This window comes from Rattus rattus, chromosome 3 (assembly GCF_011064425.1).
Source record: "Rattus rattus isolate New Zealand chromosome 3, Rrattus_CSIRO_v1, whole genome shotgun sequence".
Taxonomy (NCBI): domain Eukaryota; kingdom Metazoa; phylum Chordata; class Mammalia; order Rodentia; family Muridae; genus Rattus; species Rattus rattus.
Window position 1 is genome coordinate 173,953,447 of NC_046156.1, and position 15,512 is coordinate 173,968,958.

Sequence of the window (15,512 nt, forward strand, 5' to 3'; positions counted from 1 at the left end):
ATTTAAAAGCCTCTATTTTTTTGTATATATGTGAGTCCAAATATTTATTATCTGACTACATCTATCTATCATCTACTTATCAATCATCTATCATCATATATCTATCAATCATCCTTCTATCCATCTATCCATATCTATTAATCTATTATTACCCATCTATCCATCCATCCATCCATCCATCCATCCATCCATCCATCCATCCATCCATCCACCCATCTATGAAGGACCCACATTAAAATATTAGTAGGGATTGACTTCACTGGAGGAACAACAAGTAATTCTTGTTTTGTTCTGCACTCTTGGTTTCTAAGATTTCAAACCCAAAGACATATCACTTGAGTGAAAAATAACTATAAAATTACAAAGAGTAAAAGGATCCTGAGCATTTAATCAACAACTTTAATATATTAGAACCCATGCCCTGGAATTGAAGTGGCAGAAATATTCATTAAGCTTATCACAGAATGCCATTCATTTTATTCAGAAAACGCAGTGAATGTGCTTGCTAATTGTTAGTATTGCTTGCTAGTGTCGAACGCTTCCATGGCTCCCGGTGCAAATATATTCTGAACTAGCTATAATTCACAGGATTTTATCTCAGAGCTCATCCACCCCAATCAGCCACTCTAAATATATCCTAATATGCTTATATGGGCTAATATGTATTTAGCCCATTCATTTTGAGTGTAAAGTTTGTTATCAAAATGAGTTTAAGGGCAAAGGTCATTTTCGGTTCCACAGCACAGATAGCCAGCTGCACTCCGAGCACTTGGCTACAGGGCTCTAGCTTTGTGGTTAGGTCCTGGGGCATTTATTTAGCACAGGGTCACCAAGTTTCTGCCCTGGACCCTGAGTTAACTTTAGTCACTACTATGTCCATACAAAATAAAGCCTAAAAGAGAAAATACGTTCCCTGTTATTTCTTAAAAGTGAAAATATTTCTAAGAACCAGTGATTAGAAATAGAGATAGCATCATTGTTGAAGCAAGAGAGCAAGGCGCAGCTGGGAAGTCAGGTCAAGGGGTACAATGGAGTCTGGTGATTGCTCTACCATCTTTAGACTTTATAAAAAGGGGTGGAGCTTAAGGTGTGGTCCTAATCTAGGAGGGTCACCAGCAACTGGAAACTTCAAGGTCTCTGATACTCAATAAACAGCTCATGAATGTAGGAGGACCCTCAGGGCCAAGCAGAGTTCTGGAACACAGGCTTTTAGATGTGACACATTTGGACACAAAGGCATTGGGATGGAACTATCAGAAAATCGGATGGAATGGACATTATCACAGTGCAGGTACTGGTTAGCGTTGAAAACAGTAGTCCGCAGTTAGGCTACACACCAGACTCATATGGGAAGCTTTTAAAACATGCAACTATGCAAACTTCACCTCAGCCTCTAAACCAGGCTCTCTTGGGTGGAACCTGGGTATCAGGACTTCTTTAAATCTCCCAGTGAGTTCAAAGCTCTTGGAGGAATTTTCACCACTTGCTACAAGGTGGCTTACTCTTAGTTCACCATTCCCTCTATACTCCAAACTGAATGAAATGTAGCAATCACTTGTTAAACATTTAGCCAGTGAGACAAGCACTGTCATTTCAGTTATGTGACTTCCATTTGAACCTGTGCTTATCTCTAAATGCAGGCTGAGGTCCATTTCCGTTGCTACTGAAGGTCCCCCCCCCCGCCCCGAAATGCCCACTATAGACTTTTTTCTCTGATTAAGTCAAACAAAAAGCATTTTTTAAAATTGGATGTTTTTTATTTACATTTTAAATCTTATCCCCTTTCCTGGTTTCCCCTCCAGAATCCTGCTATCCCACCACCCATCCCCTGCCACCATGAGGGTGCTCCCCCCTCCCTCCTGCCTCCCTGCCCTGGCATTCCCCTATACTGCGGTATCAAGCCTTCACAGGACCAAGGGCCTCTCCTCCCACCGATGCCAGACAAGGCCATCCTCTGCTACATATGGGGCTGGAGCCATGGGTCCTTCCATGTGTACTCTTTGGTTGCTGGTTTAGTCCCTGGGCGCTCGGAAATGGGGGTTGCTACTGAAGTTTTAAGACACTTTGGCTAAGACAGGAAAGACAAAGGGTTGCATTTCCCAACTCTAAAAATCCACTATGTTTCTATTTTTATTTTTTGGAACTTTAGGAGCTAAGTGAAGCATCGTAGCTTGCAAAATGGGAAACACAGCGACCATATTTCCTGTGAAGTTAGTTAAATCCATCAGACCCTGAGCGAAATGATGAAGCAAGAAACGCACAAAGGCACTAGAGATGCACATCCGTGTCATGGGATCATCTTCAAAAGACAAAGTTGCATTTAAGCTTGAGCTCTCAAAGCACCGGTTTTCCCGGCAGGGAGGAGTCACTCAGGGAATGCAAAGTGTAGATAATTCTTCAAACCGTGGGATAGTAACTCCCTTTTCCTATTTGCATTGCAGGAAATAATTTTTTTTTTTTTTTTTTTTGCTCAGGCAAAGGAGAAATGAGCGCACTGCAGCTCCAGTGGTTGCCATAGTTACCACATGGAAATGGTGAGGCATATAGGCATATTGGGCTGGGAAAAGAAACCAACTGAATGTATAAAGGAAAAAGTCAATCTACAAGTAGAGGAAGGAGAAGCAGTGACAAAATTTAAGTAACACTAGTGATCATGTTTTCAAAACACTCAACATTTCACCATTTGTATCATCAAAGGAGCATGGTGCCCAACACTGATAGGCCTGGATGGAAGATCTGAGGAGAGAGCATAGGATGGCGGTTGTCACCTCTTCCTGGAAGCCTCTTCGGACACTCATTCTCCCCCCACCCCCACCCCGGCTTCTTGCTGCTGTCCCCCAGATGATGCTTTTTCACTGCATTTCTTTTATGGCTTGCCAGTGACGTCACATGGCAACATGGGTTGGCTTAGGCTGCTCGCCTCTTTCCATGAGAATTAATTTTCATACTCTGCCCTACCCCCAGCCCCAGATCATAAATTAGTTTCTTAAAAAGACCTGTTTGGGCTCACAGGTTCTTTTTTTTTAAATCTGATGAAGAAAGCACATGGCTTTGTATATTAATACTGCGTGTGTATGCCCTCCCACAAAGCCCATTGTGGGAGATTGCTCTGCTAAAACAGAACCATACACCGAGAGGGGTGCACTGTTGCTCTTTGGTGCTGACTCGATGCCGAGAATCAAAATCAGGCTTGGTTAGTGACCCGACTCCCCACCCCACCCCCACCCCACCAGCAATGTCAACTAAAACCCTTATTTTATAAGCTTGTGTCTTTGTTCATTCACATGCATTTGGACTGCGCCAGCAAAGGGCAACTGAGAGTTCCGAAGCAGAGTCATAGGAGTTCACGGGTATTCTAAGGCCAGATATGGAACGACCAGGAAGGCTGAAAGCCAGAAGAGCCGAGGTTAAGGAAGTTGGGTATGGAAGAGTGCGCACTTCCTTAATTAGGCCTGTTCTCTTTTTACTTTTTTGAGTCTGTTTTGTTGTTGTTGTTTTCCCCCGTTCTTTCTAATTTTTAGGAAAGCAACTGTATTTTAGAACATCAAGAATCTGGGAACTAGAGTCATGCTGAGCAGGTAAAAGTGACTGTTGCTTTTTCAGAGGACCCGAGATTGGTTTCTAGCACCCATGTAGGGTGACTTACAACACCTATAACTAGGCCTCCAGGGGAGTCCGGAGCATTTGACCTCCACAGACACATGCATGTGAACATGCCCACATGTGCTCTCACATATTTACAATTGAAAACAATAAAAGTAAAACTGTTCAGGGGCTGGAGAGATGGCTCAGCAGTGAAGGGCAATTGTTGCTTTTACAGAGGACTTAGGGCCAGCCTCCACATGGCTACTCACAACCATCAGTATGTCCAGTTCCTGGGGATCTGGCACCCCTTCTGATCTCCACGAGCACTTGGCAGGCATGTGGTATGCAGACTTACATGCAGACAAAACACTTATGTGCATAAAATAGAAAAAAATAAGTCTAAAAATCTATTAGAACATCAAGGATCTGGAAGAAAGAATTGTATTGGCTTTCAATGACAAATGAACTTCAACCTTTGGCCAGAGGAGAGTTCTTAATATGCTTCAGTTGGAAGAGAAAGTTAAAGAGCAAGGAACAGCTGTCCCTCCAAGGTGAACCCGGTGACTGTTTACAGTCTGTACTATAACCATGCTATAGCAGACCTGTGGAAGAGCAACCCAGATTCTAAACAGTCTTTCATCATCCCAACTGACACGGCGAGCAAAAAGACAAAGGCCACAGTTTACCCTTGAATCCCATGTTCTGTGGTTTTGCTGTTGTGTTTCTAACTCAGGTCTTCTCCTTCCCTTGGGGGTATTTGGGGACTTGAATCTCTGTGGTTCTGTTGCCTCCTTTGTTTCTTACTTCGTGGGTCCATGTCTATTCTTAGAGATGCAATCCAGGAGCAATCTCTCTGTCATAATTTTGTGTCCTTTACCCAGTTGAAGAAATGAACTGATATGCACACCTTTGGAGGCGAGGGCTCTGTCTTTGCTGACTGGGAAGTGGTAACTCCTGCTTCAGTGGGCAGAAGGGAGAATACATCCCACATGAAGAAAAGTAGACCTTTGCATTGTCCTCTTCTGTCCTCCCTCCTCTTCTCCCCCTCCCTCAACTCTTTTCCTCTCCTCCCTCTCCCCCTTTCCTCCTTCCTTCTTCCTTTCCCCAAGTTTCTTTGCCAACAGGAAGGATCATTTGCAGGACTGCTTTGTGATTTTACAGACCAAGAGACTATAAGAGGGGGTATATTTATTTTCTTAGTCTTATATTAAGATTCAGAAACAGGAATCGTTTACTTTCAATACAGTAAAAGAATGAAATAGTATTTTGTTTCAATATAGTAAAATCTCTGGATTTTACTTTTTCCCTTAAGACATTCTCCTCATTTTGTCCCACATACACTCTCTGTACCTTAGACTCACCCCATTTCTCCATTTGTACTCAATGTGGGAGCCACCAGGCAGGAAGCCTCTCTGCATACATAATAGCAACCTGCTATTAACTTACCCATGCACAGGTAGAGCCTGCTGACACTCTTCCTGGAGGTCAGAAGGAGATATTTCTATATTTAATTATGTGGTACATTTTAGAAGGCAGCTATGCTTACCTCTATACCCCCAGTGCATCCTGCTTTAAAATTTTCTATTATTTTATGTGTATGATTGTTTTGCATGCATGCATGTCCATGTACCATGTGTGGGTGTGGTCAGTGCCCAGAGAATGCAGAAAGGGCATTGGAACCTTATACCTGGAGTTACAAATATTTGTGAGCTGCCATGTGGGTGCTAGGAATCCAACCCAGTTCCCCTGGGTATGAAGACAGTGTTCTTAGTTACTGAGCCACTGCTCTGCATACAGCACTGATGCATTCTTATGGGTTGTTTTGGAAGTCTGTGATTTTTACCTAATGATACTAGGAGAACCTATAATGCATCTTTGAATCCCAAATTATTAGAACCTGATTTTCAAGCAATTCAATGTCATTCTGACTCTCTTTTCTTTAGTCCATTCTTGGGTTATTAACTTTAGGAAGATATCATATGTTTTGGGAAAAATTATCAAATCAATGAATGATACTAGAAAGATTTGATATCACCTGCAAAAGAATAGACTGGAGCTTGATACTGTACCTGATAAAACGGGAATATAGTAAAGACCTAAATGTCAGAACTAATTTAGTTATAAAACACTTAGGAAAAAACCCCTGGGTTCTGATAACACTGGCTTCTAGGTCTAATAACTTCTTAGATATGTCACCAATATCTCAGTCAACAAAAGAAAAAATATATAAAAGGGAACTGCAGAATGGGAAATAACATTTGTAAACCAAATACCTGACAAGGGATTAGTATCCATACTATATAAAGAACTTCTGTAAGTAAACAACACAACAAAGTACCTGATTCGAAATAGACACAGGAGTTGAATGCAGCTCTGTCCAATAATGCACATGAAAGACGTTCAATATCACTAATATTAGGAAGATTCAAATTAATACCACCTTGAGATAATACTTCATACTCATGAGGATGTCTGTTATTTAAAAAGAGCAAAAAGTATCAAGTATTGGTAAGATAGTGAGAAATCGAAACAGGTGTTGCCAAGACTGTAAAATGATTTTTTCATTTTACGTTTACATTATTACAAAGACTGTAAACTACAACTGTGATGGAAAAGACTATGTGTTCCTCAGTCGACATGATCTAGCAACAATACTTCTGGATGTATACAAGAGGAATTGTTTGTTTCTTTAGGTTTTGGAGACAGGTCCCACACTCATTACGCAGCTGAAGATGACCTTGGGTTCTAATCTTCCTGCCTCTAGTCCCTACTCCTGACTAGGCAGGTGCATGCTACTACACCTGGTTTTATAAAGTGCTGGGGATTGAACTCAGGGTCTCATTTATGCTAGGCAAGCACTTTACCAAATGAGTTATATCCCTAAGAGCAGAATAAAAGCAGAGGCTTAATGAGATAAGTATGCAGTCATTTCCCGGGGAATATTATTCAAATGTGAAGGCAACCCAGGTGTCCATCATGAAGGAATGGAGATAGAAGGTGCATATACATTATATATATATATATATATATATATATATATATATATATATATATATATATATATCTCATGAGGCTGAGTGTTGTGACACGGGTCTACAGTCACTTAGGAGGTAAAGGCAATGAGGGGGTGGGTTGTGGGGGAGGTGCTGCCAGATCAGGAATTCAAGGTAAGCACTGGCTACATGAGACTGTCACAAAAACAAGCAAAAATAGTTACATAGTGACATATGCTGCAGCAGAGATGAACTTTGACACATTATGCTAAGTGAAATAAGCCACATGCAAAAGAACAAATGTCCCGTTGTCCCATTCATAAGCGATGCCTAACGTAGGCAAATTCCCAGAAACAGGAAATTGGGAACCAGAATGAAGACTGGAATCATTGCTTAACAGGTACAGGGCTTCCGTTTGAGTTGAAAAAAAAAATGTTCAGTGGGATGTTACACATTAGTGTAAATATACTTAGTGCCATTGAACTGAACATTTGTAAATACTTAAAAATAAATTAAAAAAAAGTCTTACCTCATATCTAAAATCCTTTTTGTTTTTAGACACAATCTCTGAATGTCAGTCAGGCTGCCCTCAAATGTGTGCTCCCTCTTTCTATAATCCTTCTTAGGATTGCAGATGTGTGTAACCATGCACAGCCAAAAGAGTAAACAGAATGCTGTCTGTATTTGGCTATAATAATATTTAAACAAACAAACCACAAACAACTATTTGTTATGAATGCTTGTTTGCCCCAAATTCATGAAATGAGACCTAATCCTGAACAGGGAGGTACTAAGAGGTGGGGATGCTGGGAAGATGGTGAGGCCACGAGAGCAGAATCTTTATGAGATGGATTAGAAGCATCAGAAATGGGGCCGAGGAAGCTTATTTCTTCCTTCCATCCTCTGTGGACACAGTGGGAAGACGCCACCTATGAGCCCCAGAGTGCTTTCATCAGCCATGGGATGTGCTGGTATCTCCATCTTGTCATCAGCCTCTACACATGCAAGAAACACATCTCTGTTGCTGTAAGCTATTCTTTATCATTTGTTGTTATAGTGCCAAAAGTGACTAAGACAGTCTTCAAGACAACAACGACAACAACAAAGGTCACCAAACCTATTGTTTAGAGCAAAGTTACTAAGATGTTCTGCCATGTACCATTTCCCCCAATTTACAGACTGGAATGTTCTTGTTTGTCTAATGTTACAAATGTTACATTTTTGACCAATAGCCTTGCATGATGACAATAGCAATGGTTACTGTAGGCTGCCTTCCTATGAGGTGTCAAGTTCTTAAGTGAGTGATCTCAGTGAATTTGCACATCAGTTCTACAAAGGATGTATTATTATCCCTGAGCATATTTAAGGTTTATGCATAGTCAGTAACTTGTCCCGTTGTAAACAGCCACCCTATTCCTTTCTCTTAGGGCATGTTGCTGTTCTTAGCATGATAATATGTACATAGGGTGGAGAGAAAAGGAGCGAGGGAAGTGGAGAGATGTTAGCTATCCTGTAAATTATGTGTGTATGAAAAAATTCAATAAAAACAAAGTTAAATGTATGTGTAAACAGTTATCTATGAGGATCTCTCCCATAACCATTTAGGACTCACTCAGGAGCTGCTGTTGTTGGGTCCCCTATAGTTAGAGGTTGGGTGAGAATACTTTCCCAAACCTAGAATACTGATAGTCAACGGTTTTCTTTTAATTGTCAGTGATAAGAAATGAATAAGCAGCCCAAGTGTGAAAAGGACAACATGTAACAACCCAGAAGGTTCTGGCTCTGCCTCAGCCTACCAAGATCCAGGAAACACAGTTACTCATCCAATTTACCTGAATCCTTTTGATAACGGTCTCGTTCAATAGTGGCTCAGTGTGAGGGTTTCTAATGTGCAGTATGAACTTCAGAGGGTGCTTATCCTCACACGTGTCTTCCTCAGAAAGACGATGTACCCCTTCCGAGGGCACGTGGGAGGAGGCAGCCACACTGCACTCACGGCACGGACAAAGGAACACCTGGTTTTCCCAAACAATCATGCCAGTACATAGAATGCCTCCGGCTCCCCCGTCCTATCTAGCTGTCCTCTCTCCATTAGCGGTAGAGACTTTCTGCTTTGCACTGATCACTACTGGGTTGTATGTGATGTCTCACGAGCGCCCCCTGCTGGAATAGTACTCAGCCGCACTGTCCACATTTGAATTTTTGAAGTTAGGGGATTAAGCCATGGATTGTGAAGCTGGGGGTGAGTGTGTAGCTCAACAGCAGGGCACTTGATGAGCTATAGATAATAGCTCTGGGGGAGGGAGGGAGGGGGAGGGGAGGGGAGGGAGGGAGAGAGAGAGGCAGGCATGACAATGACTATGGCTATGACTATGACTGACTAGAGTGACTTAGACCATCTCCATATCTCCATAGTTACCTCCCTTTCTGGACTATGCTCAATGAGTAAGCCGACTCTTTGAGGTCTGAGCAAGTCTCTGTTCTTTCCTGTTTGACAATGGAGAGCTTGATGGGGCTCTGGCGGGGGAGTGCAACTACTCTTAAGTGAGGACCAGTCCTCCTCTATTTGGGGGAGGTCAGCCTCCTTGTTCTTTTCCACCAAGCTTCAGAGGGACACACACGGAAGAGTGAGGGAGGAGAGGGCCACCCCTCCCCACAGCCGGCCCAATAGCTGAATCAACTGTGGAGATTAGTGGTGTGAAAGAGGTGGCAGACAGATCACCCTCACATTCTCTGACATTTGCAATTCGGAATCACAAGAATTCTTAAGAGTTACTCTGATTTTGCCGGCCTCTCCAGAGGCTCCCCTATCAAAACCTTTCAATAGTGGATTAAGAATAGAGTTCAGAATTTATGTGTATTCAACAAATCCCAATTCTTTCCAATTAATGCAGTGTTTGGGTACAAAATTTAGGATTTCTTTTGCGCTCACTGGACAATTTTAAGTCCTGAGGAGTCAGTACTTTGAGTGCTGTCCCCACATCAAACTTAATATTCAGTGTTACAAGCCATCTCATAGCCAGTGACATTTTGGTTTTCTGTTAAAGGTCTTGAGAAGCAATTTAAAAATTCACCTTGTGGCTAAGATCAAAAACTCAGGTGACAGCAAATGCTGGCGAGGATGTGGAGAAAGGGAACACTCCTCCATTGTTGGTGGGTTGCAGACTGCTACAACCACTCTGGAAATCAGTCTGGGGGTTACTCAGAAAATTGGACGTTGAACTGCCTGAGGATCCAGCTATACCTCTCCTGGGCATATACCCAAAGATGCCCTAGCAACTTATAAAAAAGACCGTGCTCCACTATGTTCATCGCAGCCTATTTATAATGTAGAAGCTGGAAAAGAACCCAGATGCCCTTCAACAGAGGGAATGGATACAAGAAAATGTGGTACATCTACACAATGGAATATTACTCAGCTATCAAAAACAATGACTTTGTGAAAATTCAGGCAAATGGTTGGAACTGGAAACCTCATCCTGAGTAGCTACCAATCACAGAAAGACATACATGTATGTACTCATTGATAAGTGGCTATTAGCCCAAATGCTTGAATTACCCTAGATGCCTAGAACAAATGAAACTCAAGACGGATGATCAAAATGTGAATGCAGATCGCTCCATGAGAGACACAGCCAGAATACAGCAAATACAGAGGCGTATGCCAGCAGGAAAGCACTGAACTGAGAACAGGACCCTGTTGGAAGGAATCAGAGAAAGACCTGGAAGAGCTTGGAAGGGCTCGAGACCCCCCATATGTACAGCAATGCCAACCAACCCAGAGCTTCAGGGACTAAGCCACTACCCAAAGACTATACATGGACTGACCCTGGACTCTGGCCCTGGGTAAATGAATATCCTAGTAAGAGCACCAGTGGAAGGGGGAAGCCCTGGGTCCTGCTAAGACTGAACCCCTAGTGAACTAGACTGTTGGGAGAGGGCAGCAATGGGGGGGGGGGAGGTTGGGAGGAACACCCATAAGGAAGGGGGGGGGGATGTTTGTCCCGAAACCAAAAGGGAATAACTTGAAATGTATAAGAAATACTCAAGTTAATAATAAAAAAAAAAAAAGTGCAGATCTTCCTGGCTGTTGGAGGCTGTGAGAGCCTCTGAGGTAGGCAACACACCGCCAGCAAACTTGGAGCCTGGGGGACCACAGGTAAGACAAACTTCTTTCTGCTACAAACCACTTGCCTGGTAGATCTGGTCACACAGAGGCGGAGTTCTCCTGGGGCTGGGACACTAGGTCCTTTGGCCCGAACTCCCAGGACCCAGCGGAGGATCCTGCCTTCAGCAGCTCTCCGACCTCAGCAGCAAGGAAGATCTGCACTTTTTGTGGCAGGTGACTGCCTGGGTTCAGTGTTGATCATTTCAACCCCTCCCCATTGCTTAACAGGGCAAACTCTTTAATTTCTTTCATTGTTTTTGAAAAGTGGGGGCTGGAAGGCAGAGCCGTGGTGTGCCCACCGAAAAAGCCATCAGTGCTGAGGAAGATTGCGATATTGAGGATAAGCACTTGGACACTGCATTAGAAAACCTGAGCCATGAACGGACGTTATCAAGTGGATGATGTTTCCTGAATTGTTCTGGGTTTGACAGGACATTTGTTTTTCACAGGATGTGTTGGCAGGAACATGCATGAGCTGTGACAGACAGAACAGAACATTGATCTATGAATGAAATGGTATCTAGCTGGGACTGTGTTTTATTGTTATTTCTGCTGAGTACATAAGTGGCGTCTTTGACATTTATTATAGCCAAGCAGGCAGCATTTGCTGACTGTGCATCTGTCCCTAGAAAGATTCAGGTATGATAAAAAACAAGTAATTTGACACAGAAATATTTACAATGTTGGTTAATGGCACTAATATATTTACACTAATGTAACATCACTGGTGACTCTTCATTCAGTTCTATTTCTGTTCCTTGCTAAATATTCCTTCAAGGCTGCGTGAGCGTGTGGACAGGCTGTGTTGTTTTTGAAAGAGAGAGAGTCGCAACTCTGCAAATGTTCAGGTATAGTTCAATGACACACTGCCTGAACAATGCATGCGTACTGGCTGTACACATAAAATAATGAAGGCACAAAACGAAGTTTATGAAACAGCATAACTGCTGGCCTAAAATGTGCCATGAACAGAAATGTCTCATGCGACCAGGCGGCAGGCTGACAAATGAATAACGGGTTGCTATGTGCAGAGAGAAATTACAGTGTGAGAGAGTTTCAAAAGGAGAAAGAGGAGAAGAGGACAGTAAAGGTCTACTTCATGTGGAGATGTATTCTGCCCTGAAATTATTTCAACGATAGTATGACAGAGAAGACAACTCTGAACACATCTCTAAGAGTGAACATCGGACCCACTGATGAAACAAGGAGACAACAGAACTACAAATGGTAAATACCCCAAGAAGGAAGACCTGAGTTAGGCACAACAACAAACTCCTGAAACTGAGTTCAAAGTAAACAAACGCTGTGATTGAGACGATGAAAGACTGTTTAGAATCTTAGTTAACATGGACATAGTACAGACTGTGCAGTTCTGCATGCATACATGATGTTGTGTGTGGCCTAAGTCCTCTGTAAAGCAGCCTGAACGGTTTGCTGGCCAAACTCAGTGAGCATGTTCATGCAGTCACTCAGTGGTGCTGGGTGTTGTAAAATCACCCACATGCTAAAACCAATCTCAGGTCTCTGGCAGTCATGACAGTTCCAGATTCTTGATGTTTCTAATGCAGTTAACTTTCACAAAATTAAACGAGCTTAGTGAACTCAAGACAGGCAGTTGCCCTTTGCAAACCTCAGCCAAAGTTTAATTGACGTGAGACTTTTGTGGAGCTACACCGCGTGAAATAATTTAAAAGACCTGACAGTGCTGAAAGCTGGTGGTGCAAGGGCTGGGAGTGAGGTGGTGCGTGGAAGAGGCTGACGTGCTGAAGCCATGAAATGCAGTGAGCAGCATCATCAGAGGACAGCAACAAGAAGCAGTGAAGGTGTTTTCTGCAGTGCCTGCGGGAGCTCAGGAAGTAACTGCAGAGTATGTGGTTGCAAGTTGGAAGGCCGGCCGCTGAGCCAACGACCAAACAGGCAGGAGAGACCAGGACAGACTGAAAGTAATCAGTCTTTGTTGACAGCAGGTGGACACGTTGAAAGATGGCAGGTTCAATGGAGTGACATCAGTTTAGATGAATGGGAGCAAATGGCTGTAACAGTGTGCAGTATAAAACTGAACAAAGTCTGACCTTGCTGAAGCAATTTGGAAAGGCTGGTGAAAGGACTGGATCATGTTTTAAAAGCTTCCATAGTCTGATTATTGCTGAGACTCCAGCATGTAACATCGATCCCAATAAACTTTGACCTGAGAATGCAGCTGTGTTTGCTGACACTCAAATGAAGTGTGTTGCAGGCCGAGGCATTTTCAGCCTATGGTTGGAATGGCTCAGGATCCTTTATACTGCATTTATAGTTATTCACTGAAATATTATATGGTTTAAAAGTACTTCTCAGTGGTAATCTGGATGGATGGATAGACAGATGAATGTGGATCAGATGGATGAATGGAATGATGACAGGCTGGACTCACTTTCAAACAAAGGTCAGGGTTATGTACTGGTCAGTGTTCAGATGGTTTTTTCAGTTTGGCTGAAACAAGACTGATCATGTTCTGGACTGGGCGTATCAGTGGAGATGGACTCTGCAGACATGTTGAAATCCAAAACGCTTACTGAACAAAGTTCACTGAAGAAAGTACAGAAAGGAAGAAGTTGGATACGATAACGAAATTGCGTGTTCAAAATGATCCCTCCGGTCCTAGTGATGATTCAAGGATGACAACGTGAAGTTTGAGAAAAAGGTATTTATTTGTTTTTCAGTGAGAGCAGCTGGCTCAAACCTTGGCATGTTCAAAAGTGGTATTATTTGAGCACATTGTCAATGGTGGAGTTCTGAACAGCTGCTTTAACCAACTTAACAATCTGCCAGGGCTACGCTCGCATTTATCATACCTGAAATTGCTACAAACAATAAATGAATTCTACTCACAGGAAAGAGGCTTTGTTTTGATTTTAATTTTTGAAGTTTTTTACCGTCTCATAACCATCTGCCACCTGGCAGAAATGAACCATGCCTTTATAGAGACGTCGCTACTGGTGTTCTTACTGACTGCGTGCTGTGAAAGGAAAAGCAGATTCCTCAAACAACGAGGATGAAAAGTGTAAGAGAATAAAGGCTATTGCGCTGGGATGATGAGTTGCAGATCGGGAGGCAGCTGAAACAGTTTGACAGAGTGAGACAGGACAATGAGATCAAGGGCTGATCTGTATTTCTGGATATTTATAATTTTCTGTGTAGATGAGGCCAGACAGTTTCCGTTGACAAAATTATAAATGTTTCAAAGTGTAGTCAAGACTTCCAGAGACCCGACTCTGAGAACAGCCTCATGCAGATTATGATTAGAGGAGAGGATGCAGTGGAGCAGGAACCCATGATTCAGCCCCAGAATGTGTCTTAGAGGCATTGTACTGCAGATTTTTGTCATGATTACTGAGTGTGAGCAACTGAAGGAGTGACGGAAGATCCGACCATGACAGTGAAACGCCCCGACGGAAGTGTGTCGGCTGGCCAAGCCATAGTGAACAGGTTGAACAACATAAACAGGTGTGCACTCCATGAGTTTTATCTCAGTCAACAGTTCACTCAACTATAAGTGTGGATTGGGGGAAAACACCATGATCATGGGGCATGTAATCGGGCATATCAGAGTGAGAACTAACTGAATACACAAGTGTGTAACACAACTGATAAATGACGGGATTGTGATATAAAAGCTGAGATTACCTATCTGATACTCCAGGCCGAGGCAATGTGAGATCGGGCACGAGGCCGAGGTTGGCGTTGTTGCTTTGGGAGGCGGGAGGTGGTATGTCTTGAAAGCACAAAGCTGCACATTGCTGAGATCAGGTCTGGCAGAACTGAAAGGTGCATGAGATGGGATGTCGAGGATCTCACACTCATAATTTGAAAACAGATATTCTAATTTTCAAAGTGTCATAATGCATCAAAATTTTTCCAAGATCAGGAAGGCTGAGACCTGTTGAGAGCGCAGACCAAGGTGTGTGAAAAGACCATGAAGGATATGGTTAAATGAATGCCCACTTTATTTGACACAATAAAATGCCTCAACATGATTATGAACAATGCCTCGTTTGAGAGGTTGGCAGAATCTGAAATCGAGCAAATATGACGAGGCCCATCAGGCAATCGGACTGCAATTTTAACATACATGGCACAGAGAAAAGTCTACAGGTCAGTGTGTGAAATGTGCATGCTTGCTGTGTGTGCCAAATGGGGAATGTTTTTGTGATTTATATATGTGTGTGTGGCATGTGCATAAACATAAAAGCGACAGAGACTTGCTTGATCAAGGTTAATCCTCTTTCATGATTGGGGCGTGACGTCAGGCAGGCAGGCAGATGCAGACTGAGCTGAGCAGGAGGAGGAGGACGTGATCAGGCTGGACAGGACCAGGCCTGGAGATCAGAGGGGCACTCTGATCAGACTCCGTGTACCCTTCGAGTGGCTGGACCATTACACCCTTGACCCAATACAGGTGGTAATGAGATACAATTGAGAGATTAACATCACTCGCTTGACACAGGTAGTGAAGAGTGAGCCGGGATCTCCTGCCTGCAGTTCCCTGGTTGCTGAGATCTGCTGTTGGCTGGTGCCAGGCACAGGTAGCACTAAATAGGATGGATGGGACAGGAAGGGCAGGAGGCAGGCTGTGCGGAGGGCGTGGAGATTGCTGCTGGCCCTGACTTCCAGCTTGCTGTGAAGGAATTGGACCTCCAGCAGACTCAACACACACACCTGTGAACATTTTAAAGAAAACTACTTTGTACCCAGATGTGAACATTTCAGGCTGAGACAGTGTGTGT